Raw genomic sequence first — 20,775 nt, forward strand, 5'->3', positions numbered from 1 at the left:
GTGCATTTATAAAGGAATCGAATTAACGAATTATAATGTCGTATTGAAGTAATATTTTATTTGAATAATGGTAATATAACGGAGAGCATAGTTCTCTCATATTGATGGACAGAAAAAACTTTTATAAGAACTTAATTGTTAATCAAGTTAATATAATTACAAATTAAAAATGATGTTTGTGAACATATTTATGAATATAGTTTGCATTTTGAAGTAGAGGAGCCGTTCGAAATACTGTGCCAAGTGTAAAAAACAACGGGACTTTATACATAGATAAATCAAATCAAACGCATGTGGTATGCTATGAAATATATGGCAATTTCGGAATATTATCAAAAACAAAACGGTTCAAACTCCATCCGTGTGTCATTCTTCGGGAACCGTTTCATTATTGATAATATTCCGGAATTGGCTTCTCTACTTCTCTACTTCAAAATGCACATTTGTTAATCAACATTTGAGCAGAAGAATTAGGTAAGGCGAAACATATACTACAAATTAATATTTATTCCGGCATGTTCTGTTTCTCTTGGTGTGAAAGAAACACGTTTATTATGTAATATTCTTATGATATCATTCGATAAGAACACACTATTCGGAAAACGCGAACAGAAGTTTACCTTTGAAGATGTCTTATAAGTAAACAATAACAAAATACTATTTATAAAACATATATTAAACCAATTAAATGTAAACAGTGTTATGTAATCGATATTACTCCTCTCTGCAGATCTTTATTCAAAGAGTTAATCAAGGCTACATGAAGCACAACTACTGGATTTCTATGCAATCAAGTTTTGGAATTAGTATAATATGTAAGCATATGGCATAACAATATATTATAAGACATTATTTTGTTTATACATCTCTTATAAAATGTTCTTGCAAATAATTGTTATTGAAGTAGTTGTGTATTTTCTAGAGGCGAGTGTACTCTTAAAAAGGCGCTATATTCTTGCTCTTTTTATTTACAACTATAATTTCTACATAACAGCTGTCTTTTTTTGTATTCTAGTATGAATAATGAACGTTGTTTTAGTAAAACTGGTAAATTTGGTAAATTGTTCGTAAATTTCAATTATTTCAGATATTATATTCAAGCTGTTTGCTCATAATCGATCTGAACTGCAATATATTCTTATGCATTTTATTGTACCATGCTGGTAAAATAACGGTCGATGTTATGAGACACTTCTTATTTCTTTTTGTAAATCCGTAAATGTCGAGAAGACAGTTTTAATTTAGGTTTTTCGCATTTTATCTTTAATATATACTCAAGTGGTAAATGTATAAGTTACATATTATTTCAACATCATAACACATTGTTTTGAATGTTTTAAGACAAAGTCACATATGTTTCTGCCTCAGAGATGAAAACTGTAGTTGCATAATGTCAAACGAAAATGCAGATACCATTTAAAGCAGAGTATGCTGTCATGATAACACCATTATATAAACAGAGCATTTTCATAAAAAGATGGAATAACAATTATAGCATTTGTATATCAATAAAGATGGCGCAAAGAAAAGTGTAAAAAAAATACACGTACGCTTATTACCACATGCGAGTAAAGCAGACAAATATTATACACACATAATAAGAGAACATTCTGCATTCTGCATGGCGTAGTGGATATATTGTCCGCCTAGAGACCAGGTGGGCAAGGGTTCGATTTCCACTGTGGGCGCGTTCCACAAAGTACTCGTTCTAGTCATATGAAACGACTAAGAGAGCGATTCAAATAAGCCTTAGGTTTTCTATGCAATTTAGCTAAAGTAAATTGATTAAAATAAAGCTTAAATTCCGGAGATCTTTAACGATTTTATGAAACGTTCATCCTTGTTTATTACATTGATACCATGCTATAATGGTTTGGGATAAGCCTACTCAAGTTGTAGATCCAATAAAAGCGACGTTCGAAAATCACCTAACATTCCTTATGTAGCCCTATTGAAACAAAAAGAAAGCCACGAACGTTAAGAGATGGATGGCATCCCAATTGATTTGAATTCGAATATGACTGATACAATATGTAATCACGCGTAATTTGCAATTTAATTATTATAAATAAAAATTATATTATAAAACTGAGTAACAATGTCATTGCAGGTAAACATAAGTAACATGTTTCGTGATTGTATGGCGCAAAAACACCCGGTCGCCATGTTGGTTTTGTAAATGAACTATATCCCGCAATAAACCGACCGTTTTATAAGCAAACGTTGAAGCAAATCTTCGTGACCTTTTGCGAGCATTCGACTTTTGTGAATGCAAGCAATTTTTTCAGATTGATGGGTTAAACAAGTAAAAACATAAATATTGAATTGAAACAACACAATTTGCAACTAAACGCACTGCGTCTATGCAGGAGACAACGCCTTTCATTATGTTTATTGTTAAATTACAACTGGCGAGTATTGTTTTTTTTGAAGCCTATTGACATTTTGTGGTGTGTGACCATGACTGTTTGGAGCTTTATGCAATGCCCCCATCGGAATAAAAATCAAATATGGTACGTGTATTTAAAATACATCACTTGTGGATGCAAGAAGGTCCAGCAAGCACCCGTGTTAGGTAATTTCCGGCCACTGATTTATCTGCACTCTGTAATTCAATATCTCCTTTGCAATTGCTTCATTGGTTCAAAATAACGTAATTGGACGTGGGACGTTAACGCATCGTTAAGCAGTTTTACAATTAACTTTAAATACATTACAAGCAATATGAACCGCATTTACAACAAAATTTGCATTTTCAATCGTTTAGTGATTGTATTTGTAACCGCCAGAAAATGAAACATGTAATTTATAAACAATCTTTGCTTATTTGAACTATTAGTGTTGTATACTTATTACACCAGTATTTATTACCCAAGGATGATATTAATCATTTATGTTATCTCATAAATTAACTCGTGTAACGTGTCCGTGTGTAAAATGGTTTGGTATACAACGTGTTGTAATCAAAATACTATAACTCGCATCATAATACTAAAGGAGTCAGTTATAGAGATTATAATTCTTGTTTGAATTTAAATTTTGGCTGGTCTGAGAATGCTTAGTGGCAGATATAAACACCACCGTAAGAGCTCCAATGTACTCTATATATCACTTATGTTTATTTAATTACCAGCTGAAAATGAAACATAAAATTGCCGTTATATGGTGTTTGCGTATTTCAGAAGGCCAAACAAGTTTAATATTATCCCGAAGGTATGATCATTTAGTTTCGATAAAATGTTTCTGAATACAAAATGTTCCATAAGACAGTCACAATTCAAACATTGACACTCTCCACTGCCATCGATATAAATCCCACGGATTTAAAACTATATGAGCTGTTATTTAACTTTGCGTATACTCCGTGTGTTGGATGGTGTACATGTTCAGTTTGGTTTAGCACATGATTCGTGTTCATGTCCGGCAGTTTCCTTTATGGCATAAAACACTAAAGAAGTTTAAGCTGCCCATAGGAATGTGCATGCAATGTCGCTACATGTTTATACGGTTACATTTGCAACCAGTTGTGTGTTACACGCGAATTAACATGTTGACTGATGAGTTTGCTAGATAATTGATTTCGTTGAACACAAAGCAAGTGTTTGCCCGTATGCGATAAAATGTTAAGTATATTACTCGGACTTCACTGTCGAAAAGATAGAGTGTGCAATTCAACATCAAAAAAAGGGATCAATAATTCTAACAATACTGCGCCTTGTATTATGTCATCTAAATAAAACACTTAGAATAGCAAATATGTTGGTATTATACAAAGTAAAACAAACAAGCGCCCTTTAATTTAGAATCAGTAATTTTCGCTGGATAAAGAAGTAAAAGTTTGCGTCCATAATCAGGGATTTAAATATTGTTTTGTGATTTTATAGTATATTGTCACACTGGTTCTTTGTTTTATTGATGTATATTTACAACCGCCTTTAAAGACAACAATCTGTCAACATTATGTATTTAGAAATAGGTAAACTAAGTTGTTTTTGCCTTTATACTAAATGTTGAAACCATGTATCATAACCAGATAATTTCTGTCTCAATGCAACGAAAATCCTATGCGAGCGATTTGAAGTGATAAAGTATGATAAATGCCCTAATATAACGTACTGCATTTTCTACAAGTGATTTGTTACAACTTCAAGACTTTTTAAATGGACCACATGGGCAAGTTATGGAATTACATCTACAGAGAGTGTGCATTAAATCCATCATTGCACGTCGATATAAGTCGATGATATAATGGCTATAATCTCTTGAAATCAAGTTTTATTTTTGGAACAACGAATTTACATTAATAATACATTCATTCCGGCTAACTGGTCGGCAAAAGCCTAACATTTAAGTTATGTGCCTGCACAATAGAACAAAGCGTGTCAACGTCAATCGGTGGGTGGGTCCAAATTGTATCGACACCCGATCACTGTATAATGTCTCGATTAGTGTGATATGATATGGTATAATTCCTATACTCCCCGGTGAGTGTCAAGGTAACATTTCAAAAATTAAATTAAAACATTAAGTGATTTTGAATTTGCTCTGACTCGCATTGTTTTCATGTAGACATTGCACATCCTATTGCATGACTTCACAAAATTAAGCTAATTCTGCATGTAATATTACTTGCATGCGTTTTGTGCATTTTATGAGCAGTTGAAACTGTTGAAATACGAACAATAATATGATTATTTTTTTGAATGTATATAAGTGACATAATCGTACTTCTAAAAAGGCATGTACGTCATTACGTGGTTACTATACTTCTTACCATTTAGGCAAGACAATTAAATCTAGGCTATCGCTAAGAGTTCATATGACCAACATAGACTGGTTTTGGACTGTCTATTCGTCTCATTTGAAATTCCATTGTTTTAGCACACAGTTTGATACCCTTCAATATGCAAACGAAGGCGTTCACTGAAAGGACTTTACATTTTAATTGTTGCCATGACTACTGTGGATTATATGAGACTGCAATCATAATCGCGTTAAAAGCGAACTTGATTGTGCAGCGAGTGTTGACTGTACAGTGTAATTCGAGTGTCCTTAGGTCAACTGTTAAAAAATATTAATATGCGTCTATATATATGGTAACTGTTTTCGTGAAATGTAAAATTAGTTAAAATTTAAAGGGAAAGTTAAGGTTATTGAAAATAAAAACCAAACATAGTTTACTTAATGTAGAGGCAAAATTGTGTACATGAACCAGAAATACGAACGAATATATCCACAACGCTTGTACTATATGTTTGTGAAGATCATTGGACTAGCAACAACGCATTGATTGAAATGCTCGATAACACTCATACCGTACATTCGTATTGAAGTCATGATTTTGATTAATAAACATACCATGTAACAAAACATATTACATGCATTTCTTTCCATACGCATTCATCAAAAAAGTATGTGTATTTAGATAATGTATGGGTTAATATGCCCTGGACGTACCAATACAATATTTGTATATATTCGTATAATGCTTTGGTATACACAACATTGAGAGAATAGTATCTTAAGAAAAGTTAATCGTAACTTCCAAAGGCTCAAGACTAATGTCATGGCAGATTGAAAGATTAAAATAAAATAAGCATGATTCTCTTTTGTGTACAATACATCTGGCCGTAGATATGTATGTTCGTATTTGCAATAAATAACGCACTGTTCGATGGTAGTAAAATGGATTTACTTGATAGACATATCCTGACGTTCCGATAAGTACATGTCATTTTTCGAGACAAAACATTGCGAGATAAGTATGATGTAATGGTTTCGGATGGGTTTTAAAATTATATGTGGAATTATGTGTTCTCCCTCATGGAACAAGATAGACTTCGTCTGATGATTGTTATATAAAATATATATTTATAGTAAAAAAAAAACCAATATTTTTATATATTTTACTGAGAACATTTATTGACATAAGCAACGACATAAACTTCCGATAGGGCTATTTCGAACTTTTACAAATGCATGTAAATGAGGTATTGAAACTCATATCATTGAGTAGCCATATTTACATTGAGCTTAAACCGTTTATGCTGACTTATAGTATTCTTCCTTTATTGTGTTTCACCTGACATCATCATCTATTCAGCAATGCATACATTAACCTACACATGTATATGGACCGTGCTATGTGAAACGTGCTATGTTTTTGTATAGCAGGGTGCAGGGTCACGTGACTTTGTGGGGTTCCCCGTTTTATCTTTAATGGATGAAAACGCGACGGTAAATAGTGCTTTATAAAAACTGTTTAATACAATTTTTCTTTAAAATTAAAATGAGTGCATAAAAGACAGAGTGCATGCTGCTTATGGCAATGTGAAATAAATCGGAATTAATTTATTCCATACGGCTTTATTCTTGTGAAATAAATCGGAATTAATTTATTCTACACGCCTTATTTCTTGTTTAAACTTCGATTTGAACTACACGGTTATACTTCAGTATAAAGAAGTGAAACTCCAGCTGCTCAGGCATTGTGAAATTGTGTCACCAATTGTAGACGTATTCAATGATGTATTCTTATACCTTTAAATATCGACACAAACTGCAAAACAACTGTGTTTTATGCACTAAAGAATGTACAAATGTATTTCAATAACTTGATATTTTTGCAAAAATAAAGTTCTGAATAAATTAAGCTTGTAACGGTATGATAACATTCCGTCCAGCCCGTCTGTAAACCCCTGAAAAGCCCGTTTATTTTGCAACCTGATATACCAGTTTCAAAACGGAAAACATTTATCGTCAGAGAAACACAATCACATGTTCTCACAACACTTTAGTCATGGACAGCAATATCTTACCCATCATAAATATTACTGGAAACATAACATTTCAACACATCCTTATATGAATATGTCATGATCTTTCTTCTACAGTGGTCGAGGTGTGACACCAATCGGTGCAACGATGTGACATTCAAATGAAGAAAGGCATTCATTTATAAAAGAATCGAATTGACGTATTATAATGTCGCATTGAAGTAATATGTTATTTGAATAATGGTCATATAACGGAGAGCTTCTTTCGCTCATATTGACCGACAGAAAATGTTTTATAAGAACTTAATTGTTAATCAAGTTAATATCATTACACATTTTAAAATGATGTTTGTGAACATATTTATGACTATAGTTTGCATTTTGATGTAGAAAAGCCAATTCGAAATACTATGCCAAGTGTAAACAACAACGGGTCTTTATTCATAGTTAAATCAAATCAAACGTATGTAGTATGCTATGAAATATATGACAATTCCGGCATATTATCATTAATGAAACGGTTCCCGAAGAATGACACACGGATGGAGTTTAGTTACAGTGTTGGATTGGGGTAAAATAAAACATTTAGTCACATTTGTTTATCAACATTTGAGCACATTATGCAGCGAATATTAGCATATCAACAGATGAGCTCTTATTTTATCAACGATCTTAACATATAGACATAGTTGAACACAACTACGCAACGACTATCTATATTCTAAAACGCATTCAAGCGAAATTGTAGACCATTATGTAAATGGTAAATACAACGTGTGCTGAGTTTAGAACTTTCATACAGAACTAAGTCGTGGTGTGTATTTGTAAATGGTAAATTATTTAATTACAAGATTTTTTGGTATTCAATGCGTGCGGGGTTCCAATGTTTTTATAAATAACAAAACACCACCGTATTTAATTGAAATGACTTAGTTTATGCAAACATGTTATTGTCTAGTTATATGAAGCAAGGACGTACGATAAAGGTAATTTAACACTCACTACCAACTATTATACACATACCAAAGATTAAATGCGTTTCAATTGTACAAAACTATATTTGTGAAGCCCAATGCGAGCGTCGATACATCACAATGAAATGGAAAGGAGTCTTATTAAGAGCTGCTGTCGCTAATTAAACAACTTCATGTAAAACGTCATTCACTGCTAGAACAATTTGACGTAAGACGCGTGTTTTTCTTGGTGATATACGCTGTATCCGATAAAAACAATTTACAATACAATCATACAGACGTACATGTTACAATCGCACTATACATTAAAAGCCGATGGCGCAACTCATGCTCTCTGTCTTCGTAGTATTCACATATAGGACGCAACCATATTCAGGATAAAGTTTATTATTTTTACGACAAATTAAAACAAATATTTTCAAGCTTTCTCGACTTCAATGGCGCAGGTGGCCTCTAAGTGTAGTTTATTCCATGATTGGCATACAGCCACTATTATTTTGTCTACTTTATCTATTCAAACTGAATTGCAGATGACGAGGAATTATTGACGTTACGGATTTGAAATTTGAAAGCATGTGCATATATTGTTTTGCTGATGACGAGGCATTCTTTACGTAAAGGCATTTTATTTAAAAAATGTTTGAATTTGGCTTGGTACTTGTATTAAAAATGAATACATGAACTTGCTTATGCGTGACCGACAACTTACAGGACTTGATGCCAAATAGTCGCTATTTTTCAAGACTTATTCAATTAAAATAACGTGCAATAATAAACGCAAATCAATACTATGCTCTAAAGAATTTGGTCAGGCGAAACATATAATAAAAATGAATATGTATTTCTACATTTTTTAAATCACTAGGTTTGAACAAATACGTTAATTACGTAATATTCTTATGATATCATGCGATAGGGACAAACTATTCGGAAAACGATAACATACGTTTACATTTAAAGACGTCTGATACGTGAAAAACAACAAAATACTATATATAAAACATACATTTAATATTTAAAGTCATAGAGTGTAATGTAATCGATATTACTTTTCTCTACGAAAATCTTTATTGAAAGAGTGAATCAAGGCGTCATGAAGCAAAGCAACTCGATTTTTATACAATCATGTTTTGAAATCAATATAATATGTTCAAATATGTCATAACATGATCTTATCAAACATTATTGTGTTGACACATCTCTTAAAAAACGTTCGTGTAAATACTTTTTATCGAAGTAGTGGTGCTATAACTAGAGGCGATTGCACTCTCAAAAGGGCGATATCATTGCTCTTTTTATTAACAATGTCTACATAAGGGCTGCCTTGATTCGTTGTTCTTGTATGTATAATATAAACGTTGTTTTAGTAATACTCTTAACATGTAACGTACTTTTGAAAACAATTTTGGTCAATGCAACTAATTTCAGATATTATATACACGCTGTTTGCTCATGATCGATCTGAAATGCAATCTATTCTTATGCATTTTATTGAACCATGTATTGCTGGAAAACAATGGTCGATGTTAGGAGACACATTTTCATTTTGAAAAAAACCATAAAGGTCAAGTACACATTATTAATTTACGTTTTCACGCATTTTTTCTATAATCTTTACTCAATTGGTAAATGCATTTGGTTTAATATTGTTTGAACAATAAAACCCATGGTTTGGCATGTTTTAAGACATAGTCGTATATGTTTATGCCTCAGAGATGAAAAATACAGTTTCATTATGTCGAACGAACCTGAAGATAACATTTAAGGCAGATTATTATGTGATTAAAACAAGATATTATAAGAAGAGCATATTCATAAAGAGATGGAATAACAATTCTAGCATTTGTATATAAGTAAAGATGGCACAAGAAAGTGTTTTAACAATACATGTTCATGTATTACCACATGCGAGTAAAGCAGATAAACAATAATACATACACGATAAGAAAACATGCTGCATTTGAATTATGGAGTCTATTGTATGTTTTTAGACATATGCCCGTTCTTAGGTCGCCATGGCGTTGTGGATATAGTGTCCCCCTGGCGACCGGGAGGTAAAAAAATGGTTCGATCCTTACTGTGGGCGCGTTCCATAGAGACACAACTACTCGTTCTAGTCATATAAAACGGATAAGAGAGCGTTTCAAATAAACATTAGGCTTTTCGAGCTTAAATAAATTGATTTCAACTAGTTTTAGTTTCGGAGAACTTAAACGACTTTATGAAGCGTTCATCCTTGTTTATTACATGGATACGATGTTATAATGGTATGAGACAAGCCTCCTCAAGTTGAAGATCCAATTAAAGCGAAGGTCGTCAATCACATCCCATTTCGTATTTCGCACATTTCGTATTAAGCCCTATTGAAACAACATAGTCACGAACGTTAAAAGATGAGTTAGAGTATGACTGCTAGAAAGTGAAACATAGTAAATCAACGTGATATTTGCATTGTGATGCGAATACGAGATTGGTTGTTAATTATAACACTGCTTAACAGTGTTATTGCAGGTAAACATTTGTAACATGTTTCATAATTGTATGGCGAAACAACACACCCGGTCGCAGTGTTAGTTTTATAAGTGAACTACATCACGCAATGAACCATCCGTTCAATAAGCGAAATCTTCACGAACTTTTGTGAGCTTTCGCCTTCAGTGAACGCCTGTAATGTTTCAGCTTGAATGGTAAAACAAGTTAAAGCATTCATATTGGTTTGAAACAACACAATTTGTAGCTGAACGTTCCGCGTCTAAGCCTTAGTCAACGCGTTTTAATATGATTATGTTAATAAAAAAGTGAAATTGCTGAAGACTGTTTAATTTGAAGCCTTTGACATTTTATGGTGTGTAACCATGACCGTTCGGAGCTTAATGCAATGTCTCCAAGCGAAGAGAAATCGCATATGACACATGCAATTAAAATACATCACCAGAGGAAAAATCAGTGGAGGCAATAAGGTCCAGGAAGCAAACGTGTTAGGTAATTTCCGGCCCCTGATTTATCTGCACTCTGGCATTCGTTTTTCTTCAGATATCCCCTTTGCAATTTCTATCAGCTTCAAAGGTTGCAAAAAACGGATATGGGCGTGGGACGTAAACGCTTCATTTAACGGTTTTAATGTTAACTTTCTGATGACCACGTTTAATAGCATGTCATTGTAGCATAGTAAATCAAAAACTCCTAAATTAACGCATGTAAGGGGTATGTTTGTAAAAATTGTTTGGTATAAAACGTGCTTAAACATAACACTACAAATCGCATCATAATACAGAAGGAGTCAGTGATATAGTTCATAGTTCTTGTCTGAACGTAACTTTGGCTGGTATGAGGATGCTATTTGGAAGGTATAAATATTACATGTTATAAATAGATATAAGTATAAATAGGCAGAAGGAATGAAACATAACATTACCTTAATATAGTTTTTGCGAATGCCCTTACGACAAACAAGTGTTAATAACATCCCGTATGTATGATCATTTAGTTTTGATAAAATGTTTCTGAATATAAAAAGTTTGAAAAGTCAGTCACAATCATAACATTGACACTCTCCACTTCCATTGATACAAATCCCACGACTTTCAAATCATATGAACTGCTATATAACTTTGCGTGTACTCCGTGTGTTGGATGTTGTACATATTTAATTTGGTTTATCAAATGATTCATGTTCATTTCCGACAGTTTCCTCTGTGGCATAAACACTCAACAAACTGAAGTTTTCCATTGGAATGAGCATGAAATGTCTCTACAGCTTTTTACGGTTACGTTTCCAACCAGTGGTGTGTAACACGCACATTCAATTGTTGACTGATAAGGTTCCTTAGATTATTTATTGCGTTGAACACAAAGCGAATGTTGGCGCGTATGCGATATAAAGTTAAGTTTAGTAATAGGACTAAATTGTTGAAAAAAAGAGTGTGCAATGCAATATCACATTATTGATCACTAATTCTACCAATAAATAGCAAATATGAGGGTTTTATACAAATATATTCAAACATGCGCCCTTTGAGTAAGAATTTGTAATTATTAGTAGATCAAAGAGAAAAGTATGTGTTCACAATGAGGGATGGTAATATTGTTCCTAACTGTACAGTGAATGGTCACAGTGGTAGATTTTTTTAATTATTAATATTCGGGCAACCGCCTTTAAAGACAACAAACTGTCAACATATTGTATTTGGAAACAGGTAAACTCAGTTGTTTGTTTTTTTCCATTATACTTAAAGTTGATCAGGAACCATTTATCATAACCAAGTTATTACTATTTGAATGCACGGGACTCCTATGCTAGCGATTTGTAGTGATGGGTGTATGATACCTACCATTATACTGCATTTCCAACAAGTGCTTTATAGCGTATTCATTAATTTATAAAATGGACCATGTGGGCAAGTAATTGAATTACATGTATATCTACATACAGTGTGCATTGAATCCACTATGGCACGTCGATATAAGTAGATGAAAAAATCGACATTATCTCTTGAATTCCGGGTTTATTTTTGTAACGACGAATTAAAATACAGATTACATTCATACAGGTTAACTGATCGGCAAAAGCCTGACATTTAAAGTTGTATGCCTGCAAAATAAAACAAAGAGTGTCAACGTCAATCCGTGGGTGGGCAAACATTTTTTCTATACTCGTTCACGGTATATTGTCTGGATGGGTGTGATATGATATAGTATTATTCCCATACTCCCCGGAGAGTATCAAGGTAACATTTCAAACATTAAATTAAAAAATTATGTGATGGAGACTTTGCACATCCTTTTGCTTGACTTCAAAAAATGAAACTTATTCTGTATGAAACCTTAATTGCATGTGTTTTGTTCATTTTATGACCAGTTGAAACTGTTAAAACAAGAACAATTACATGATATTTTTTTAATTAATATAAGTGACCTAATCGTACTTATAACAAGGCTTCACTTGTGGTTCATTAAGTGGTTTATAGAGTACATATGACCAATATAGACTTGTTCTGGACTGTCTATTCGTCTCATTTGCAATTCCATTGTTTTAGCATACAGTTTGATACCCTTCAATATGCAATCGAAGGCGTTCACCGAAAGGACTTAAAACTTAATATGTTGCCATGACTACTGTAGAACATCTGAGACTGCAATCAGAATCGCGTTACAAGTGAACTTTGTTGTGCAGTGATTGTTGATTGTGCAGTGTATTTCGAGTGTCCTTAGGTCAACTGTTCAAAAACATGAATTTGCATATATATTTTCGTGAAATGTAACAGCTTCGCAGCTTCAAAAATGACAACGAAGTTGATCTGTTTTCTAATTTAGTTAAAATTAAAAGGGGAATTTAATATAATTGAATATAAAATCCAAACATGGTTTACTTAATGTAAAGGCAAAACTGTATACCTCAACCAGCAATACGAATGAATATAAACCAACATCGATTTTACTATACGTTTTTGACAATCATTGGACTAGCAACAACGCATTGCTTGAACTACTCGATACCGCTCATACCGTACATTCGTATTAAAGTCATGATTTTGAATAATAATCACACCATCTAACGAAACATATTATATGCATTTCTTTCCTTAGGTATACATCAAAGAAGTATCTGCTATAAGATATTTTATGGATAAATATGCACTGGACGAACATGTACAATGCGCACATATATTTGTTAGCATTGCTTTTTAGTAAATAATATCGGGATAATAGAATTTTAAGACAATTTAATAGTAATTTTCAAAGGCTCTAGACTAATGTCATGTCAGATAGAAAGATGAAAATAACCGAAGCATGATTCTCTTTTTTGTAAAATACATTAAGCCGAATAAATGTATGAACGCACTGTTCAATGGTAGTAAAATGGATTTCCTTGATAAACATATCCTGACATTCCGATAAGAACGTCATTTTTCGGCCGCGAAACGTTGCGAAATCAGAATGATGTAACGCCTGTCGGATGCGTTTTAATATAAAATGTGGGATGATGTGTTCTCCCTCACGGAATAATCTTGACTTTGATGATGATTGATGAATTTAGTGTTTAAGCGATCGTTTTATAAAACGAATCATATATGTGTTTAATGCGTGTATACACGGTAGGTACAAGGACACCGAATCTACGATTCTAATGGGAACATTTATTGACGTAAGCAACGACATAAACTTCCGGTTGTGCTATTTTGAAATTATGCAAATGCATGGTAATGAGGTATTGAAACTCACTGTGAAGCCATATTTTCATAAAGAATAAACTTTTTACGCTGACATATAATCTTGTTTCTTTATTGTGTTTCACCCGGCATCATCATCTATTCAGCAATTAATACATTAACCTACACATGTATATGGGTCGTGCTCTGTGAAAAGTGCTTAGTTTTTGTATACTGGGGTGCAGGATCACGTGATTTTGAGGGTTTCCACTTTTTAACTTTAATGTGTGTTAATACAACGGTAAGTGGTGCTTTATTTCAAGTAACTGTTTAATGTAATTGTTCTTATTTATTTAAACTGTTGCATAAAATACAGAGTTTATGATGATTATGGCGATGTGAAATAAATCAGAATTAATTTGTTTCATACGCCTGTGTTCTTGTTTGCACTTTGATGTGTACTACACGGTTATGCTTCACGCAACTTGAAATTGTGTCACCGATTTCAGACGAATTCAATGATGTTTTCTTATACCTTAAGATATCGACACAAACTGCAAGAACAGCGGTATTTTACGCATTACAGATTTGCAAATATATTTCCATAGATATAGATGTTTGCAAAATTAGGTTCTGCAAAAATAAAGCTTGTAACGGTGTGATTACATTCTGTCCAGCCAGGTGTAAACCCATGAAAAGCCGGTTGATTTTGCAACCTGATATACCAGTTTCAAAACGGAAAACATTGATTGTGAGAAAACACAATCACATGTACTTATTAAAACTTTAGTAATAGACAGCAATATCTTACCCAAAATATTGCAGGGAATATTACATTGCAACACATCATTATATGAATATGTCATGATCTTTCTTCTTGTCGCATTGAGGTAATAATAATTGAATAATGGTCATATAGCGGAGAGCATCTTTCGTTCATATTGACGTACAGAAAAACTTAATTGTTTATCAACGTTATATAATTAGGAATTTCAAAATGATGTTCGTGAACATATTTATGACTTCAGTTTGCATTTTGAAGTAGAGAAGCCAATTCGAAATACCTTGACAAGTGTGATCAACAACGGGACTTAATAAATAACTAAATCAAATCAAACGTTTGTAGTATTCTATAAATAATATGCCAATTCCGGCATATTATCAAAAATGAAACGGTTCCCGAAGAATGGCACACGGATGAAGTTTAGTGACAGAGTTCGATTAGGAAAAAATAAATCGTTTAGTCACATTTGTTTATCAACATTTGAGAACATTGTGCATCGAATATCAAGGCATATCAAGAGATAAACTCTTCTTGTATAAACGATCATCATATTTAGCCACAGTTGAACATATATACGCACATATTATTTACATTCTAAAATGCATTCAAGCGAAATTGTAGACAATTATGTAAATGGTAAATACAATGTGTGCTGAGTTTAGAACTATCATATAGATGTCGTGGTGTGCATTTGTAAAGGGTAAATTATTTAATAACATGATTGTTTGGCGTCAATGCGTGCGTGTTTCAGAGGTTTTATAAATAACGAAATACCGCCGTATTTAATTGAAATGACTTAGTTTATGCAAACACGTCCTTTTTTCTAATTATATGAATCATGGATGTCCGATTATAGAACTAAAACACTACGCGCCATTACGCAGAAACAAAATATTAAATGCGTTTGAGTTGTACAAAACTATTGTATTGTGAAGCCCAGTGCGAGAGTCGATACATCCCAATAAATGGAAAAGACGCTTATTAATAGCTGCTGTCGCTAATTTAACAACTTCATATTAGAAGGTCTTCATTGTAAGAACAATTTTAAGATAGACGCAGGTCTAATTCGTGGTGATATCTGACTCTACAATGAAAAAAAAAAGCTGTCTCCGAAAAAGACAATTTACGATAACAAAATACAAACATATCAATCGCACTATACATTGGAAGCCGATTTTGCAACTCACGCTCTTTGTCCTCTCAGTATTCACAAATAGGAAGCGAACATTTTCGGGCTCAAGTTTATTATTTGTACCGAAGATTGAAAAGACATATATTCAAGCTTTCTCGACTTCTATGTGGCGTAGGTGGCCTTTAATTTCAGTTTATTATATGATATGTATGCAGTCCCAAATATAATGTCGGTTTTATCTTGATTCAAAATAAATTGCAGATGACGAGGACTTATTAACGTAACAGATTTGTATTTTAAAAGCGTTTGCATATTTTGTTTTGTAGATGACGAGGCATTGTTTACGTAAAGGCCTTCTAATTTTTTAATTTAACTTGGTACTTGTATGCAAAATGAATACATAAACTTGCGTATGCGTGAAAACAATTTAAAGGAATTGATGCCAAATAGTCGCTATTGTTCAAGACTTATTCAATGACAACAGCGTGAAATAAAAAAACAACTCAAACCCATACTTTGCTCTAAAGAATTAGGTCAGGCGTGACATATAATACACATTAATATGTATTCCGACATTTATATTTCACTAGGTTTAATACATTATGAAATAGTCGTATGATATCATTCGATAGGAACAAACTATTCGCAAAACGCGAACACAAGTTTACATTTGAAGACGTCTGAAACGTGAACAATAACAAAATACTATATATAAAAGAAACATTTAATAAATTAAATTTATACAATGTAATGTTATTGATATAACTCCTCTCTGCAAATCTGTATTCTAGAGTTAATCAAGGCTACATGAATAACAACAACTGGATTTCTATGCAATCATGTTTTGAAATCAATATAATATGTTCGCATATGTCATTACGCTATCTTATCAAACATTATTGTGTTGACATATCTCTTGAAAAACGTTCGTGTAAATACTTGTTTTCGAAGTATTGGTGTAATAACTAGAGGCGAATGTACTCTTAAAAAGGCGCTAGAGTATTGCTTGTTTTATTTACAACTATAATTTCGTCATAAGGGCTGACTTGTTTTTGTATTCTATTATGTATAACATACACGTTTTCTTAGTGATACTCTAACGCACTTTAAGAAACAATTTTTATTTCAGATATTATCTACACGCTGTTTACTCATGATCGATCTGAAATGCAATCTATTCTTATGCATTTTATTGTACCATGTAATGCTGGCAAAACATCGGTCGATGGTATGAGGCGCTTCTTAATTCTTTTTGTAAAACCATATATGTAAAATATACAGTATAAGATCTATAATTTATCCAGAAGTGGTAAATGCATTTGGTTAAATAATATTTCAACATCGATACCGATTATTTGGTATGTTTTAGGAATAGTTCCATATGTTTCTGCCTCAGAGATAACAACTACAGTTGCATTATGTCGAACGAACATGCAGATAACATTTAAAGCAGATTATGATGTCATTATAACATGATTATGTAAGTATAGCGAATTTATAGAAAGATGGAATAACAATAAACACATAAGTACATAAATAAAGATAGTGCACAGAAAAGCGTTTTAAAAATAAATTTACTTTTATTACCACATCCGAGTAAAGCAGACACATATACACACATGCTAAGAAATTTTGTTGCATTTGAACCGTATAATGGCGCCCATTTCATGTGTTCAGACATATGACCGTTCTTAGGTCACCATGGCGTAGTGGATATATTATCCGGCTGGCGACCGGGAGGTTAAGGGTTCCATCCCCACTGTGGGCGCGTTCCTTAGATCTCCCCCAGAGATACAAAGTACTCGTTTTAGTCCAATGAAACGGATAAGAAAGCGTTTCAAATAAGCATTAGGCTTTCTATGCAATCGAGCTAAATAAATTGAGTTTAACTAAACTATAGTTCCTGAGATCTTTAACGATTTTATGAAGAGTGCATGGAAATACCGTACAATTAAATATATATATATATATTTAATTTATATAAATAATACATTAATTGTTAACGCTGTTTAATTTTGACTTCATTCAGGTTCAACTTGGTAGTTAATTGGGAGTACAGGCTACATAAGATTGAACACACGTGCCTGACAATCGGTAATTATAGTACACTGTTTTTGTTCTAACACGAACATTTCGTGAATGGGGCGCATTTTAGCGACGTGTTAAAATGAATATCATGTATCACTATTGTCTCTCATTATGCATGTCCGACGTCGCACGCATTTTTCAATGTTTCCATATATTAGCTGCAGAGGTTAACACTGAAATAGCTTATGTCTTTTAAATTGTATTACTTCCCTGTCTTCTACGATTTATTAACAATATTCTGGTGCATTGCGTTTTAATTGAATTGAATTTGTGTAAAGTTTTCATACCGCTACTTATGTTCTGATAGTTTGTAAGTTTAGCATCCATTCCAACCGGTTTTTGCTTTCTCATTTAAATGTACATGTTATAGCACGTTGAATTAGTATTCGTATACAAACGAACATTTTGCTAGATTGATACTAGATAATATCATGTAGGTTATTTGTATACTGGTATTAGTTATTAAGAATTTAATATTACTGTTGACCAATAAATTAACAAATATTACAAATATATAGATAATACAGTTGTATCATGTTAGTATCTACATTTCTTTTATGTACTTGCCAAATGTATACAAATGAATGAACCCAGTATATGAGTCATACATTATTGGTGATTTCTTAAATGATACAATTCAGATCAACTAATCTGATCTCAAAACATATACAATGTTTATAGCATGTGTTTTATCTCATAAGTAAACGCGTGTAAGGTGTCCGTTTGTAAAACGGGTTGGTATAAAACATGCTTAATCATTCTACTACAAACCGCATCATAATACAGAATGAGTCAGTGATATAGTTTATAGTTCTTGTCTGAAGGTAAATGTTGGCTGGTCTGATGATGCTATGTGGCAGGTATAAACACTACCGTAACAGTTCCAAATGTACTCAATATGTCACTTATATTTATATAATTACCAGCTAAAAATGAAACATACAATTGCCGATATAAAGTGTTTGCGTATTCCCTAAGGCTAAACAAGATTCAATGTAATTCTGATGTATGATCATTTAGTTTTAATAAAATGTTTCTGAATATAAAATTTTGCAAAAGACAGTCTCAAATGAAATATTGACACTTTCCACTTCCATTGATACAAATCCCACGTTTGTTTAAAGCAAGTCAACTGTTATTTTACTCCGTAAGTTTGATGTTGTTCGTGTTTAATTTGGTTGTGCATTCACATGATTTGTGTTCATATCCGGCAGTTTCTTCTGTGGCATAAAACACTAAACAAGTTTAAGCTGTTCACAGAAATGTGCCTGCAATGTCGCTACATGTTTCTACAGTTACATCAGCAACCAGTTGTGTGTTAATAACACGCGAATTAATATGTTGACTGATGAGGTCGCTAGATTATTGATAGCACTGAACACAAAGCAAATGTTTGCGCGTTTGCGATATAATGTATATTTGATTAACTGTTGAAAAGATAGAGTTTGCAATGCAACATCCAATTAGTGGATCAATAATTCTAACAATACTGCGCCTTGTATTATGTCATCTAAATGAAACACGTAAAATAGTAAATATGTTGGTATTATACAGAGTAATACAAACATGCGCCCTTTTATTAAAAATCAGTAATTTCCGCTGGATCAAGAAGTAAAAGTTTGCGTCCATAATCAGCGAATTTAAAATTGTTTGGTAATTTTATAGTATATTGTCACACTGGTTCTTTGTTTTATTGATGTATATTTACAAACGCCTTTAAAGACAACAATCTGTCAACATTATGTATTTAGAAACAGGTAAACTAACTTGTTTTTTCCCTTTATACTTAAAGCTGATCAGAAACCATTTATCATAACCAGATAATTTCTGTTTCAATGCATGGAAATCCTATGCGAGCGATTTGTAGTGATAAATTATGATAATATAACGTACTGCATTTTCTACAAGTGATTTGTTACAACTTCAACAATTTTTAAATGGACCACATGGGCAAGTTATGGAATCACATCTACAGAGAGTGTGCATTAAATCCACCATTGCACGTCGATATAAGTCGATGATATAATGGCTATTATCTTTTGAAATCAAGTTATAGTTTTTGGAACAATGAATTGACATACAGAATACATTCATTCCGGTTAACTGGTCGGCAAAAGCCTGACATTTAAGTTATGTGCCTGCACAATAGAACAAAGCGTGTCAACGTCAATTCGTGGGTGGGTCCACATTTTATCTACGCTCGATCACTGTATAATGTCTGGATGGATGTGATATGATATGGTATAATTCACATACTCCCCGGTGAATATCAAGGTAACAACTCAAACATTAAATTATAACATTATGTGATTTTGAATTTGCTCTGACTCGCATCTTTTCATGTAGACATTGCACATCCTATTGCATGACTTCACAAAATTAAAATAATTCTGCATGATATATTACTTGCATGCGTTTTGTGCATTTGATGAGCAGATAATAATATGATTATTTTCTTGAATGTATATAAGTGACATAATCGTACTTCTAAAAAGGCATGTACGTCATTAAATGGTTACTTTACTTCTTTCCATTTAGGCAAGACATTATATCTAGACTATCGCTAAGAGTACATATGATTAACATAGACTGGTTTTGGACTGTCTATTCGTCTCATTTGAAATTCCATTGTTTTAGCATACAGTTTGATACCCTTCAATATGCAAACGAAGGCGTTCACTGAAAGGACTTTAAACTTAATGTGTTGCCATGACTACTGTGGAACATATGAGACTGCAATCAAAATCGCGTTAAAAGCGAACTTGATTGTGCAGTGATTGTTGATTGTACAGTGTCCTTAGGTCAACTGTTCAAAAATATTAATATGCGTCTAAATTTTTTTAACTCTTTTCTTGCATTGTAATATAAGTTA

The sequence above is a fragment of the Dreissena polymorpha genome, chromosome 13, assembly GCF_020536995.1.
Source record: "Dreissena polymorpha isolate Duluth1 chromosome 13, UMN_Dpol_1.0, whole genome shotgun sequence".
NCBI lineage: Eukaryota > Metazoa > Mollusca > Bivalvia > Myida > Dreissenidae > Dreissena > Dreissena polymorpha.